This window comes from Equus przewalskii, chromosome 24 (genome assembly GCF_037783145.1).
Source record: "Equus przewalskii isolate Varuska chromosome 24, EquPr2, whole genome shotgun sequence".
NCBI lineage: Eukaryota > Metazoa > Chordata > Mammalia > Perissodactyla > Equidae > Equus > Equus przewalskii.
In genome coordinates, this window is record NC_091854.1 from 33862465 (window position 1) to 33879927 (window position 17463).

Consider the following 17463-nt stretch of genomic DNA (forward strand, 5'->3'; position numbering starts at 1 on the left):
GGCAGTATTTATGCACCAGTAAATGTGTTAACCATCTATCATGCAAATAAACACATGCAAAAAATCACCACGTTTTGGAGGATTACAAATGGACCTACAAATTCTATTTTTTCTTTTGGTTACATTGGACTTTTGCATAAGAAAGATTTTCTTTACTGAGATTTAAAGGAAAAATCTAATTTTTAGGATATGCAATAATCACAAATTGCTTTTTAAAATAGAATGGCAAAATTTCATTTGAAGAAGTGCTTAAGAAATTTCACTTTTCAAAACCACTCGTACCCAAGTATTTACTGACTTGTGTTTTTTTTTTTAAAGATTTTATCTTTTCCTTTTTCTCCCCAAAGCCCCCCGGTACATAGTTGTGTATTCTTCGTTGTGGGTTCCTCTAGTTGTGGCATGTGGGACGCTGCCTCAGCGTGGTCTGACGAGCAGTGCCATGTCCGCGCCCAGGATTCGAACCGACGAAACACTGGGCCGCCTGCAGCGGAGCGCGCGAACGTAACCACTCGGCCACGGGGCCAGCCCCTTTACTGACTTGTTTTTGAAAAGCACCTGAAAAGGTGTTGTCTCTTGGATTAAGACAACTGAGAAGTAAAAATAAATTAAAAAAAAAGAAATTCTCTAACAAGGTCTTGGGAAAACAGACAATAACATTTCTTTCTATCGTGACAATTTGAACATCACATTCATCCCACAGACCATAACAAAGGACACCCGATCACACTGCACATTAAGTGTGACTTGAACCACAGGTAACAACAGCAAGGAGACCCACAGCTGAGCGGGGGAGCCTGGCTTGGTCCCCAGCTCCCGCTCTTCTCCATCCGCATCATCTGCTTGCAGGCTGATACTTGTTTCACTGCCAAGCTTTGAAACTCCTCATTTTAAGGACGACTTAACATGAATTTTCGTAGAGTGAATGTGAACACACGCACTTTAATCCTGCCCCCAAAAGAAGCAGCAATATATTTTGCAAATACGTGTGGTCTGGCAGAAGGACTTAGGAGGGAAAACCCCCGAATTCATCCCTTCAAACCGCCCTCCTGTCCTGATGGCCCCTTTTCCTTTGGCCACCTCTCAGATGTTGATGTCCTCCAGGCTGGCGCTCATCTCTTCTTATATACACACTCCCTCGGTTATTCACTCTATTTCCATGCTACCAGCTACCAGTCTTGACTGAAAACTAGAATAACGTTAGTTTCCTTCACCACCGTATTAACGCTTGGAACAAAGTAGCAAGTAGGTGAATACTTGCTGAATGAGTGGACAAATGAATCCATAGGCCAATGACTCTCCAATCTTTATCCTTTGCCAAGATCTCTCTTCTGGATTCCAAACACATAAATCAAAATGTTTATGGGAATTTCTATCCAGATGGCCCACGGGTATCCTAGGAGCCAACACGTCCAAAGCTGAGCTCATTTTCTTCTCCCCCAAAATATTCTTACTCTTCTGAGTTCCCTACCTTCAATGAACTATCCACTGTTCATTTTGTTTTCTATGTTTTGGTGTTGTCCCTGACTCCCGCCTCTTATAAACACCCACATTCAACTATTCCCCACTGATTCCACTTCTTACTATTTCTTGACTCTCTGTGTGTCTCCAATTCCTATACAACTATGGCTCAGGCTCTTCCCATTTCCCCAGCATACAGGGACAGCCTGGTAACCATGTTCTGCATCATCAGTCTTGGCTTCTCCTTCGTCCATTCTCCACTCTGCAGCCAGAGCTGTCTCACTAACCGACAAATCTGACGACTTATTCATTTATTCAACACATATGTATTGAGCACATACTGGGTGCCGGCCATTGTGCTAAGGGTTTGAGATACAGTCCTTATCTTTAGAGAATTTACAGTCTAGGATTACAGACAACTGAAAATCTAAAACAAGTTATTTTAAAAATTATAAATGGTATAAATGATATGAAGAAAAGAAAACAGGAAAAAGTTTAGAAAAGCAGTCAAGGAAGGTTTCTCTTAAGAGCATGACATCTGAAAGACACTAAGGAGAAAGCCAGAAAAAGAAAAGGGAATGGCCGTTCAGGCAGAGGGATTGGCATGTGCAAAGGCCGAGGGAGGAAAGAGGGAGGTGTTGGGGAGTCTGCAACAAATCCACTGTGTTCCTGCAAGAGCTCCACAGAGAGTTCAGGGCACAGTGCAACCTCTTCTGCACGGGGCACAACCTTCAGCAACTCTCTGTTTTCTTCTCTAGGCTCATTTTCATCTCGTGTCTTTCACTTCCAGCCCTATCCCTTGGCCTAAGGGAATACATGCTCCTTCCTTACCCTGGTCACCTCTTCTCCCACACTGCTCCCTCCTGAACTGCCTGTTCTTTCTACTCTTTGCTTGGCCACCACGGTCCTACTTGGCTGTGAGCACTCAGCTTTGCTGTCCTCTCTACTGGAGCTTCTTTGTTACCCCTCCTGCTGGCGCAGACTCCTGTCCCTCTTCTCAGCATGGACCAATGCGCTCTGTCTAGCTCTTACCTGGGACTCAGCAGGTGGAACTGACATTTTGTCCTTTTCTCCTGTTAGGCTGTGAGCCCCAAGGGCAGGACGCGCTCCAGAGATGGCTCTGAGTGAACACAGCTCCAATGGGGCTCAAGGGCAGTTACTTTCCTTTTTATAAAAACGTTGACAGAACTTCTTAATTCTGTCTCTCTCTCTCATCTCTAATAATATAGGCTGAACTAAAACGAACTGATGAGCATCTGGAAACTATAGCCAGGAACCATCCACGGGTCCCTCAGAACAAACAGAACAGGACAGATGGCCATTTTGACCAGGCTTTGATCAGAAGGTGCCATCAGGCTCCGTGATGGGAAAAGTGTGGGGGTGTCCTCTTGTGATTGTGGCTTATATTTGGGGAGACCAAGTAAAGAGATTTAAAGGGGAGCATTACTTAATGGACATAAGAGGCCAAAACAAAAGTCTCATCCTGAGCTTAAACCAGGACCTCATGTGGTCCCAGGAAAGTCACTGCGGAGCAACAGTGGGGTCCTCCTTCCCCGACAGCAACCTGCCTCCTAAGGCTTACGTTTGTAGAATGTGTGTAATCTAGAAGGTGAGATATACGTGAATGTACAATAATCAGAAAAATACAAATAAAGAGTAGAACTGTCTCACAAGTCCTCATGTGACTACCTCTTCACAGTCGCATGAGATGACCAGAAAGCCCTGGCCACTTTATGTTTATAATATGTCCCCAAGGAGAGGTGTGTGTAAACATGCCATGTAACTTTAAATGACTATGACACTGGTTCTGTTCCCCCACCAATTATCTGGAAACCCACTAATGAACTCTAGAAGACAGCAACGAAAAACGAAACCTGAGAAACGATGGAAAAAATGACTTGGCTAACGTAATCACTAAGCAAACCCGAGCAGACCAATATTTCATTCTCACTAACATAAACCAAAGCAACAAATGACTTTCAGGGAAATAACACCCATCAGGGTGTTCTACTTACTGCAACATGAGAGAAAAATGGAAGAGAAAATGAAAAGGCAAATTTAAGTAATTCCAAATTTAGATGTTAGCATTAAAAGATCCTCAGGTGGAAAGCTGATTAAACATTCCTAAAACGTCCAAAATTTACATTTTGAAGAGGGCCTCTCAGAAAAGAGTACAAGACATATACTTTGGTTAAGCATGTCTTAGATGAAAAGCCAGACTGTGCAATGATCTGACTCTCTCCCTAGTTCTGAACTACCGTTCAGGGGCAATTGTATAGGAGATTGAAATGAGGAGCAGATCCTTTTTCATTTTATGTAAAATGGCTTAAAAAGTTCATTCCCTTAAGTCTTGTTCAGTGAATTCCCAATTAGAGGGCAGATTCAAGACCTTGGAGGCAGCCATACAGCAGGGAGAGATGAGACTTTCTAGGGGAGGCAGGAATGTAGAAAGCTCAGTTCTTCTGTGGGTGGTTGGGAAAGGCAGCTCTTCACCTGCATGACAGCAGCCGTTACTATGGAAGATGCCATTCCATGGGAACCAAATCTCATTTCATGAAGGGACTGAAAATCTGAACCTTTTAAAAGGCATGAAAGGAAAAAAGTTCGATTTGCAGAGACAAGTAACCTTGCGGAATTGTTCAGAGGTCAGGGAAGAAAGAGCTGGGAGCAACCATCCAGGGAGCTGGGCTGGCCTCTAAATCAAGTCTGAGTGCCCACGAAACAGAGTCGACATATCTGAGGAGGACGAGTTTTTGTTTGTCCTGTTAGAACAGCAAAGGGCTCTCAGCTCTCAATTATCAAACCTCATCTGGCTACTGGATACAGGCAAACTGTGACATACAGGCCATCTCACCAGAAAGAACACATCTCTATCCCATTCTCCCTTGGGAAACTGCTCCCATTGCTACTAAAAGACTGGCCAGTGGTCTGGCCTGTCCACGTTGCTGGTCTGACGTTGGCCTCTCTTCTCCTGACAGGCTCCCATCCCAGCTCTGCAGGCCTGCACACCGGGTGAGGGTAGTGCTGTGTCTCGTCTCCCACGGCCCACAGGGCCAGCCCAATCCCCACTCCAGGGGCGTAATCAATACTGGCGAACGTTATTCCGAGGAGTGACTAGAGAGCGCCTCAGCAGCAGCCGTCTGCAGCACAGTGGCAATCAGTCCTGCCTTACCTCCAGTGCCACATTACTTCTGTACTCTCTGTTTTGAAAATCTTAGAAAACAGGATTTTTGGAGGTGAGGTGGGGATATATTTCTGCTGACTCATTAAGCCCAAATTCTAGGATTTTGGTCTGATTTTTTACTACACGTTGACTATTTAAATTATTCTGCCATCCAGTGATGACAGGTGAGATACAGGTATGCCCGCTTTTAGAAAGTTCACTTTACACTACTTCGCTTTTACCAAAGATCTACATTAGTACTTGCTCTCACTAACAGAAAGAAATCCAAAAAGGATTTTCACTTCTGTGAAAATAGCCCTCTGTGTTAGTTTCACAGTGAGGCTGTACAGAGGCATCCCGCACCCCGCAGAGTGAGTCCCGGGAACCACACTCGTACCTCGGCCTCAGGCCGGCAGCTCTGAGCTGTGTCTGAGCATTTGTGTTTCGTCTCCATTTACTCTGTCTGTGCACCCATTAGCAAGATGCATCCTAAGGCAATTGTTTCTTTGCTTTACATCATTTCAGTTTATGAAAGGTTTCACAGGAATGGTCTACTTTTGAATAGAGGGGGAAACCTGTATTATTTATTTTTAGAACAATTCTTTATACTAAAACAAATGCTAAAAATTCACACATCTACTAAAAAGAACAGAATAGCAATAAAACTACATATACATTCTGTTTGTGTGATTAATCTTTACGATGCTGGAGGAAATTTCATTTGGAAGTCTACTTACGGTAAACAATAAAAGGTTAACACGTGGAGGTGGACTGAATAAAGCTGAAATACTCCTCTATCTAGAAAGTTGTGTCTGAGAATTTGTAAAACAAATGATATTTGTCAACTGATAACATGGATGAGGTGTTCTGAGTTGCTCAGATGAAAGGAGCATTATGAATGCATTTGTAGTACGTTGTGACTGCCATTCTGGTTTACCATAACACAGCAAGGAACTGTCACTAGAATGGGAATAATGCAGTCTTGGTTGAAAAGGATGAGTCAAAAAGAGGCATTAGAAGTGTGTGACGTGGGACTTACGTACTGCTGAATTCCTACTTTTGTTACTCCGAATTTCCCTGCCCTGCTCAGGTGCTGCTATTCAATACAGGTACCTAATCTGTGTTTTTTGTTATTTGTTCATCCATATCCATAAAGATAAAAGTCAACATTTGCTCTACTACTTTCATTCAACAAATATTTACTGACTGCTTATTATATGGCGAGCACAGTCCTAGGTCCTGGGGATACAACAAGAAATAAACACAAGGTCTCCACTCTCAGGGGCTTACATTCCCCGTCAAGGAATACGTTTATGTCAAGATTTCCAGGAATGTATTTATCTAAAATTGGGTCTTTTATCAAGGCCTTTCAAGGAAAACCTTAACAACTAGCAAAGACTACTGCAGTGTCCTTCTGTGCCGAGTCTGCTGGCTGTCCACACATACTCATGGTTGACAGCTACACACCACACTTGCCAGCCTCCCATAACAGTTAGCAGTGGCCACTACGGGAGGGAAAGTGAAGAGAAGTGGTACAAGCAACTTCTATCCCACCTGCCTGAGAGGAAATTTCTGCCATGGACACTCTCTCCTCCTCCTTTTAGGAGCTAGAACTGTTTTGACCATGCAGACAAAGATAATGCCCATGGGATGGCAGAGCAGTGAGACAGAAGGAACCCGGACCCTCAATGACAACGAGGAGTGGTCCACCCTGTCAGCTTGGCCGGTTCACCCAGGAGAGTGACCAAAAAGGAAAATAGATTCAATATGTTTTGACCATGTCTACTTTCCATCTCTTTGTTATAGCAGCCTAGTATTTACCGTAACCAACATAAGTGCTAACCTTCCCCTTTCGCATCTAAAGGGTCACAAATCAGCAGCCCACAGGCCAATTCCAGTCTGCAAACATATTTTGCTTGGTTAGCACAATACTAAATTTTTTCTTTTTTGCACATGAATGTTTATAAACTGGGCATGAGTTTATAAATGTATCACACTCCCCAATATTCTTTATTTCATTTATTTAAATGATCTGTAAGGCCCTTGTGGGCACATAAATCTGTGATGTCTGCTGGTATTTTCTCTCCAACCTACTCACACAGTAGGGAGAAGATGGATGCATGGTAGGTGTCTTTCGTCTGGTAAAAAATCCCAGCAGTATTTCATGATTTCTTGGAGAATTAAGTTTAGACTTCTTAATAGGTATTTAAAGTCCTTCAAAATCTGGCCTCTGGGACACTTTTTCAGTGTTTCAGGTGGCAGCTGCAGTAACACCCAATAGTCTCTCCACGCTGCAGCCCAGAGGCCCACCGGCTGTTCTCCATGTGACATGTTCCATCCTCCACATCAGGGCTCAGTCAGTGCTTCCAAACTGCATCATGTGGAACAGCCCACAAAATGTCCACCACGAACAAACAAAAACAAAGACACTAACAGACGTAAAATAAAGATCTCCACAGCAAAGTAAGTTCAGAAAACACTCTCAGACCCACCCTTGGAGAAGGACAAGAACATTTACACGTGAGAACCTCAGTTCCTGCAACAAATCAGCCTTCTTCATATCATTAACTCACAGTTTCCCCAGTAATCTGACCAGGACACCATTTGTTTTTGGCAAATGTTGTTCTGCAGATGCACTGCTTTGCTCCTTTTCCTTTCTTCTCCATTTAGTTTATGGGCCAATGTGCTAAGGGGAAAGGCAAATTTGAACTCTGAGCTAATTAACACTTCTAACGCCAGGCCCAAGGACACCGCACATCTTAACCTGCAATCACTTAATACATCTACGCCAGGAAAACAGACCAAGCCGGCCAACAGGCATTGCAAAGTCAGGCTACCTATCTGAAAAGTTTATCCATAGAACATACCCATGTAGTACTAATTTTCATTAACAGTACAGCTTTCATTTGTCTAGTATTTACTATGTGTTTGGCACTCTGCTAAGCACTTTGCACACATTAGCTCTAATTCCTCTTCCAACTCTCTAGTCGGCAGTCTTCTGATTTTATAGAAAAGGAAGCTTAAACTCAGAGAGGTTAAGTGATTTGCCAAAGGTCACACAGACAGTGGCAGATTTAGGATTAGAACATAGTTTTGTTTAGTTCTCTTTCTATAATAAATTTTATTGCACTTTAATCCAAAATTTATAATACCAAAGATTTGATTATCCAGTCTAATCCAAAGGCCTCTCACACCTTTTCACAAATTCCTGCAGTTAATATGAGAAAAGCAGTATTTCATTAAATTAAATTTGATTTCTTAGTAACTTCACAAAAGTTTATCAGTTTGAGTTACAAGTAATTAAGCCATTAATTAAAGGACTATATCTGATAGATATCAAAGTATATAAGTAAAAAGTGGAAAAAGATTTTTATTTACTCGTATGTTTAGAAATATTGACTGCATCACCATCATGGAATGAACTAGTAATGAGGATCTTCAACATCATCTAGCAGTGGAGAAATCATCGTTGTGTTGTAATAAAGAACTTTACACTAATAAAATGAGTTTTTTTTTAAATAATTCATTTAATGTGTTTGCCTTCCTGTAACTTCTAATTTACATCAATTTTATCCTCGGGAACAGGGAGAATAATCTCTCTTTTATTTTGCTATCCTTCAAGTATTTGAAGACAGTCCCTCAACCCCTAATTTTCTCTCCTCAATGCTCAACATCCTTTCTTTCACTGTTTTGTCATGTCAACAAGTTAATTTCCCCACTGTCTCTTAACATTTAGAATCACGCATTTATTAGGTCCATAATAAGCAGAAATGGGTATTCTGAAAGTGGACTCAACAAATTAGTGCTGTACAAGAACAGAGAAACACTTGCTTTAGGGAATTTTTTTAAAGCATCAGAAAAAAACTTTTTTTAAAAAAGAAAATTTTGCTTCATCTTAGAAAAAATAAGTTCCACCATATAAGACCAGTATTTTATAAATATTTTAAAATTAACTTTACTTTTTAATCACTATAAACTTCAAGATATTTTTTAATTAAGATGATTTTTAACTAAAAAGGGTTTTTAAGCAACCTTATTGTTTTTATGTTCTGAATCGGAGTTTTCTCTAAACTTGGACAGTAACAACTGGTAATCTGCAAATGGACCAAATGATCTGTAATAGCTTCAATTTCTGCTTAGGAATTCTTACATGTACTGGGGAAAAAATAGGGAAACATTCTCTGAATACATCAGAAACTGATTATGTTAAATGAAACAGACATGAAACTGGAGCACCCGAGGGCTATCCTGGCTTATGGATGAGAAACAGCAGAAAGCCTCAATGCCCATTGTCCTGTTCTTCCTTTTTAGGTTTAATTCACGGGCTGTGAACCCAGCACAGACAGCACTGCTGCTAAGCCACCTGAGGGACACATGGAAAGAAGACGACCATGGACCACTGGCTAATTTTAAGGCACTCAACACTGATTTTGGTTTGCCAAGCATGGCATGAAAATCATTGATGAGCTAAAGCAATATAATTTAAAAGAATCCTTGCAATTACTTTTCCAAGACTACAAAAAGAAAAAAATTACAAATAGGTAGATGTGATTTTCCAAATATATAATAACATTAACGTTTAGAACCACAAAATACAAAGAGCTTTCATCTTTTTTAAAGTCATTTGCTTTGTGCAATTCTTGTCTGGCAATTATTTAGTTACTGATGTCATAATTCACTGCGTTTACTAAATTATAGAATCCATACTATACATTTTTGCAGATACTATGGCATGCCACAAATCATGCAGGCCACTAGACTTTGAAGTTTGCTGGCTTAGCACAAAGTATTTTAGGAGTACCAGAAATTCTTTGTGAAATATAACAGAATGAATGAGACTGTTCAGGCCATGTCGTGTTAGCACAATGGAGGAACACTTTTAAGACTTTAAAGTCATGTAATACAATTCTAGGCTGGATTCTTCTTGTTAAAAAAAGTAGAATGGGAGTGATTGGAAGAGAAAAGGGCCAATATTTGACAACAGAAATCAGCATAACCTTTTAACTGCAGCAGCCATGGGTGACTGCCCTTTAACCTTGAAAGATTATGTGGGATTTCAATGACAACAGCTGGAAGTGAGCATGTGTGAATAGGGAACACAGATCTGAGGCCTGGTACAAAAGCCTGCACAGCCTATCCCCAGATCCCAGCACTGATTAGAAAGTGTTTCCTGGTCCCAGCTTAATAGCGTGTGATAATGAAAGCCATGTTTTTTTTTAAATTCTTACAGCAAGAAATCACTGGTAGGGTTCTTCCATACCCACTCTCCCCTTCATCCCCTCAGATCTTCTAGACTCTCATATGTGACTGGTCCATCTTTCTTCAGGATATGGTTAAAAACCAAACTTTGTTTTACAAGCTACTTTTCCTAGACAAAATTTCTTTAAGTTCTTGAGTTCCTCTCCTAAGTTTTTGAAAAACCTCTATTGTGGCATTTCACATAGGTTATCATTATTTTTTGTTTAAGGACCTGTCACACACAACTTAAATGAGAACTCAATGAAAGTAGGGACTGTATCTCTCTCATCTTCTTAATTCCACCTTTTGTACAGCATATAACAAATGGTGGCTCCCCACTATATATATGACGAATGCAGAAATTAAACATTTATTCTTATCCACTTATTATTTTTATTCTTGAGATGTAAAGGTAGATTCCTACACAAACATTTAATAATTCCATCTTTTTCTTCAACCAATCTCACATACACATTAGCAATTTTTTACTTAAGTTTTTAGGTGTGTTTACGTAACAAGGACATGAAAAAGTGAGTAATTACTTCCTTTCAAAGATAAGGTAACTTAACCTAGTGCACATAGAGACCTGACTGCTTGGTGAATGTGGTCATTTTGATCCATAAGACCCTCAATGAATGACATTCATTGAGCTGAAATGCACATAAACTGACCCTCAATTTGAGGGGCAGATGCACCCTCAAATTCCCATGTAGGTTCCCAAGACTTGCTGACATTGCTTTGAAACCACCAGAATGATGCCACATGATTAGTGAAAGGACATCGGGCTGTGACTCATTTATGTTGTTTTGGTTTTACCATACACTCTATCTTACCTTCCACTGCTCTGGATTTTGCTAATCACTCTAGTTTCTATATCAAATCAGCAGCTCCTTAGCTTCAGCAGAAGGTGGCCTTTCCTTTATGCAAATAATACCCTGAGTGGCGCAAAACCCAACCTGGCTGTGCTGCACGGGACAAGCAGAGGCTGGTGAAACAACTTCCAAATCAGACATGGGTCATCTGCCTGCTCCTTCTATAGCAACTCTAGATGTTATTCCAAACAAGTCATGGGGCAGATTGTTTTTTAGAACAGGCCGAATCCATTTGCTGTTTCAAAATTCTATAAACAGAGTATTAAGGAATTCAATTCCCACAGCAACTATATGGGCGTTGGCTTCAGTTTATGGGAGTTTCTGCCAAGCTCACATATTTGTGGAACTATTGGTTCACAGCGTCCTTCGCAGCTCAGAGGGACCAGCGCTTATGATCTCAGCTCACTTTCAGGACTGGGTCTTGCTGGTGACAGGTACACATGATAAATGTTCCAGAAGGCTGACCTAATTTCCGTTGAAGTGAGTGTCTGGCTAAGAACATTCCCTCAAAGTGTCAGGTTGCAACCAAGGATTCAAACCTGCCCGTATCCATTCTTCTGACGGCTGCTCATCAAAGTCCACCAAAAACGAGGCAGACTCTGCCTCACTCACCAAGCTTCTCCAGACTTACTTTCGAATTTACATAAGTTATATATCTAATTTAAAATAAGTAACTATCAAACATACTCAGTTTCACAGTCTCAGTCTGTGATCAGAAAAACTGAACACTCTAGGCTCAATACTAACCCAGGTGAACCTCACTGTCTGTCTTTCCTCTTGTAAAGGGCAATACGTTCACCCATCTTGTCCTTCAAAACTTGTATTTTCAAGGTACTATTTACATATAATATAGTAGAAGGGGCGGGATTATGAAAACTAGAACCCTAATATCCTATGCCTCAGTTTGCACATCTGTAGGACGGCACTGATGGCTGTACCTACCTCCTAAGTTTGTTGTTAAGAATAACGAGATAATGCACTTAAATTGCTTAGCAAAGAACGTGGAACACAGAATGTGTTCAAAAGGTGACAGCTAGTATTATAAATAACATGTTCTCATATCTTAGATCTTGAATCAGAGGGAATCAAAAAAACAGGCAGAAATAACTGTTCTTTTGACGTACAGTAGTAAATAGCATTAAGTATTCATTCATATAAAAGTGTATATAAATAAAAATGCTGATAAAATAATTTTATTTGAGTAAATTTTTGAATAAAAATAAAATTATTTTCTAAAGAAAATAACACAAAACTTACAATTAAAAACAAATTCTGTGGCATTTCTTAGGTTTTTCTGAAGAGATAGAACAGTACTCAGTCTACAAATTATTTTAAATAAGTTGGGTGCAAACTTTAGCGATCTAATTCCTAAATATACTCTTATTTACAAAGATATTTATAATATTTATAAAATATAATTATTTAAAATTCCTAAAATAATTTTAAACATAAATCTCACCTATTCTCTAAATGCACACTGAGTGTCTACATGGGCCAAGCATTGCCCTAGATATGGGGATACACAGTTTGGTCTTATAATTTTGGAGTGATAACTACAGATATTCAATCTAGAAACGGACCCTGGGTCAGTTTCTCTTTTGCAGCAGATCAAGTTTACCTAATTCTTCAGTAAACAGTGTACAGGCCTATTTAGAGAAAGAGAGAATGAAAAATGGCGCTTTTTTTTTTTTTTTGCCAGTTACACTTTACTTTTTTAAAGAATTTGGTGTGCTGAAAATTCTTGTTGGTAACTAAACATATGCTGCCTGTTCTAGAAAACAGGTATTTAGAAATCTAGTTTGTTGTTTTTCAGTATTTTTCAAATGAAAACTATTTAAATTTTTTTAAATCTGAGAATATTTTGGATGGTATAAAAGGCAAACCAAATAAGCAATGTTAAATTAAACACAGAAATACCTTTTTGAAATGAACTACCCTCCAGTCCAGGGCCTCCACACTTCAGCTCCTTACTTCAATACAAACAGAGAGCTATCAGAAAGGACCATTAAAGAAAGAGCCTTGATTACTTACAGCTTTAAATCAATGCTAAAAGAGTTTGCCCTTTTAGGCAGAAGAATGATGGACATGTTTCACTTTACTGACTTTGATCACTGAAGCCCTTTATGATGCATGCTGTTGCCTTGACTGTAGGGAACAGAACCTTTGTTGACTCACAGAACGGACTGCACAGAACAGTGCATCTTAGATTCAATGTCAGCTGCTGGAGCACGTGAGTTCCTCTGGGGACTTCTGCAGTGTTTCTCCTCAGGGTTATCAGTATTTTGAGGGGGACTCCTTCCAATGTTTGGAACCACCCTGTGCGCCACAGGACACTTAGCATCCCTGGCCTCCACCTGTGAAGGCCGCAATATCCCCTCCTTATGACAACCAAACATGCCAGCACACATTTTTGAACACTCCCCAACGGGGGGGCCTCTTGTCCCTTGGTGGAAAACGCTGTCTGGTGCATCAATCCTGCCTTGCCGAGCTCCTCAGGTACCTAACACTAGGATAGTCTGCCCACTGCTGAACTGTCATAATGTCTCTGTAACTGGAATGCAAACTCTCATGAGCCAGGGACTGATGATCACAATTCTTCTGAAATTCCCCTTTATCCTCATTCATGACCTCCATCCCTCACTCTCACCCAAGCATCTAGTTCAGATGTTATAGTTGGTACTTGATTTTTAAAAACTGATTATGTTTGAACTACCATCTCTTTTGTTTTGTTTTGGGGGAAGGGCTCTAATTCATACGGTCCCTAAATATAAAACATACATTTCGGACTTCCTGGAAGGATCTCGACTTAAACACTGGTTCATTGGTCTGCACATGTCTGTGAACGTGTTGGCGAGGCCTCCTTGAGTGCCGCTTGTTGTTGAGAAGCCACGTTCATGTCAATAAAGTCTCAGGAGTCACACAGACAGCTTTTTCATTTGTCATGACAGCATCATTGTACCTAAAAGTCCACAGACTCCATAGAAATATGAAGTAACATGTAAAGCTTGAAAATAAATACACATTCTGTTCTCTGCTCTCCATGCAAGGATGCAGGTGAAAGAAGAAGAGACAGAGGCCCGAGGACCAAGTCCCACTGCTAAAACCAAGCCAGCAACAGTTGGAAAACAGACAGGAAACAGAACTAAGCAAGAACAGGCTGCGTGCTGTTGACCAACCAGGAACCCAACCAGTGCCTTTGTCTCAACCGTTGGTTGAGAAGGAGGGCAGCTCCTCCAGATCTGATTTTCTTCTCAGATCATTCTGATACTTTATTGAATACCTGCCATTTTCCCAAAAGTAAGAGGAAGGATAGCTCCCCAGTGCCAAGCTGCATGGATGTCCTTCTGCTTTGTGATCACCAAGGGGCACTATGCCCAACACTAGAAAATCAACAGTCTTCCCAGGTTGTAGGAGAGCCACAGGCCAGGTGGGAGCCCTCTGAGCATGCAAGTACACCTGTACATACATGTATGTGTGTTTAATTTCATTTACTCCCTCAAAAATCCACACACAGAAAAGCACTTTCTTGTCAGACATAAACTGGCAGGGGCATTGGAAATACAGCATTTTTCTCTACCACAGGCATTGCGCATCTTCAGTGTCACCATTAGCAACAATACAAGGAGGGATGTGATTTGAGGCTAATTTGAACATGGAGCCCTTCTGGACACAGCTGGTGAAACCAACAGCATTCTGCTCTGTTATACAGTGAATCATTTGAAAAAGTCAGTGAGCTCGAGGTTCCAACTACCATCAAAAGAGTTAGAGTAATACCGCATGATCTGACTCCTAAGTAGAAGATAAAAACGATAACAATAACAAACACACACATACATACAGAGATTAAATTGGTGGTGACCAGAGGAGAACTGGGGAGGCAGGAGGGCAAAAGGGGTGACAGGGCACATGTTAACAGTCATGGAAGATAATTAGTCTTTGGATGGTGAACATGACATGGTCTAAACAGAAACGGAAGTATAATGACATACACCTGAAATTTATATAATGTTATAAACCAGTGTTAAAAAAATAGCTAAAAAATAAAGAAAGAAAGACAAGAGAAGGTCAAAAGGAAAAAGAAAGAGTTAGGGAGAAGCCTAGTCCTTTTTTTTTTAGGTGCATTAACTATAAACCTAGTTTTCTCTCCAGCTTGATTTGTTCATTCAACAAACATCTGTTGAATGTCGACCTATGAGCCGAGGACAGATGATGAACTTGGAACAAATATTAACATGTTCCCTGTCCTCAGGGCTCAGAGTCCAGCAAAAACACCTTCCAAAGAAGAGCTAGTGAGAGGACTTGGTTCACTCAACTCAGATGTCACCATCTTTTGACCTCACTTGTGTATCCTTAGGCCTCCACACTGTGAGCTCAATGAGTGCTGAGAGGAGAAGCAAACACAGGTCACACCCACGGGGATGGACACAGAAAGCCATGTGGCTAGGGAACCAAGTGTGTCTCTGGGGCGGGGGGAAGGTATCATTGCTAGACAAAGAGTTAAAAGGATGACAGGGCCAAAATTTGGAGAGTTTCAAGAAATCTGGACAATATTCTGTAAGTAACAGTCAATCTTAAGTCATAGTTTAACGTATTATTAGGAGAATATTTTCTATAGCTTATTACTTGTTTTTATAAGTCAAGCATGGTTTCATTCAGTTACTAGGTTTGTGACCTTGAGTAAGTTAATTAAATTCTCATTAATTGATCCAGACCACACTGTTGAAAGCCTGTTCTGTCCCAGGCAACACACAGGCACTGGGGCATGTCTTCAACCTTCAGGTACTTGCAGTCTAGTAAGGAAGCAGGCCAACGTCGGGACAATTGCAACACAACATGAAAAGGGCTCTGGTGGTGGACGCAGACTATGAGCACAGAGGGCGGCACCAGACTAGTCTGGGAAGACTTGCTGGAAGAGTAGTCCCCGACGCCAGCAGGGTCAGCACTGTGAAGTGGAGGAAAGTGGCACAGATCCTTTGTGGGCAGGATAACAATAAAGGGACAGCACCAATTTACTGAGTGCTTACCACATGCAGCTATACTTGTCAGTCTTTTCATCTGTTATTTTCCTATGATCTTCAAAGCGCTATGAGGTAGGTACTATGATGTCCTCATTTTACAGATGAGGCAAGTGAGGCACAGAGTTCTCAGCAACTAAGTCAAGATCACAGACAGAGTAACTGGCAGAGCTGGGATTTCAGCTCAAGCAATCTAATGAGGAACCATGTCCCTAACTGCATGGACAGGAAGACCACTCCAGAGGCCCAGGCTCTGAGAAAGGGCTTAGGACATGAGCTGTGACTATGAGCATGACTGTCATCAGTGTATGCACACCAATGCCTGATCGGCACAGCTAACTTTGTTGGGTTCGACCCATACTGCAACTCCAGCCCCAGAGTCGAAGGAAGTGTCCCTCATCCAACAATGCTGCGGGAAGCTTACTTCTTCCACACCAGGACCACCAAAACCACCACCTCCCAAAGCAGCCTGTGCCTTCTCACACCACTTCCCTCCTCCTCTTCCCCACACACCTGGTTTAGACTCATCCTTGCCTACTATTTAATTCACTGTATTTTTGTTCATACATGCAAGCTTGCAGCTACACCACCAACTTCATAGTGGAAGCTGTGAACTTCCACTTTGTGGAAGTGACTGAACACTTGGGGGACAGAATTATCAAAAAGGTTTTATTTTTTTGTTCATCAAATGAAGTTCTATATAGAATAAATTTTATTGTAAGGCAGTCCCAATCTTAATTTTTTTCAAGTCAAAATGATGGGGAGGGTGTCAGCAGTGAATTACAGAATGCCACAAAGAATCATGATTTGAGAACTCATCTGACTTTGCCAATCAAGCGAGGTAATAAAGAATTCTAATAAAGAGCAACCTTGGAGCAATGCTGATATCTATGTTTTCATCTGAGAGCCCATTAAGAGATGTGGACACTGCACTTACAAAGGTCTGGGATAGACAAAAGATGAGGGAGATTATAAATCTCTGGGTTGGCCATGGTTCACCTCCTTGCACTGACTTTCCAGCGCCCAAGATACAGGCCAATTGTGTACCCACAGTTGTACTGCAACTGTGTACCCAAAAGACTGGGAAGCTAGGCTTATCATTATCAGATTATTTATTAGGTTGCTCATGACATGAAGAGTACACGGGTTACTGCACAGAATAGGTAACACGTGGTTCCACACCCTGACGGCAGCCAGCCTCTAGACAAAAGTAGGCAACCTCTATTCCCCACAGGGAAGAAGACTCATCTGAGAGCCAGGCAGCACAGGAGACTCAGGCCTGCCTGCCAGCAGATGTGCACTCAGATCCCAGTTCTTCTCTACTGAACAGGTGAGGACCCTCAGCAAGCTATGGAACCACGGGCGGCCTCAATTTCTTATTCTATTGCTGGAGTGAGGATTAAACGAAATAACGTGTAGACTCCAGCACAGTATCTGGCAAAGGCTGTAGACAAGGGAGACTAACGCAGTGGGCACAATTTCCTAACATTGCTGATGCTACATCCAGGCCCTAAGACTTCACAGTAATTCCAAAGGGCTCCTCACCATGTCTGCAGAGGCTTCAGGCATCAGAGAGGTGACTGGACTATTTTATAATACAGAAACTCTGCCAACAGGAGATGCTCGGAGAATACTGAAGCACTAACAGTCGTGACTGCACAGCCCAATAATTGGAAGAGAGCTCTATGTGTGTTTACTGAATGAATTAATGAACCGT

General features: G+C 41.3%; 1 protein-coding gene and 1 long non-coding RNA gene across 29 annotated transcripts in view; one reads left to right on the forward strand and one right to left on the reverse strand.

Annotated features, from left to right (window-relative positions):
- NFIA (nuclear factor I A) overlaps window positions 1–17463 on the reverse strand; it is a 520766-nt gene that overhangs the window by 117480 nt on the left and 385823 nt on the right. The window lies entirely within an intron of this gene.
- Window positions 12936–14312, forward strand: LOC139079151 (uncharacterized). Its single transcript, XR_011532499.1, has 2 exons — window positions 12936–13227; window positions 13779–14312. It is a non-coding gene; the product is annotated as an uncharacterized lncRNA (long non-coding RNA).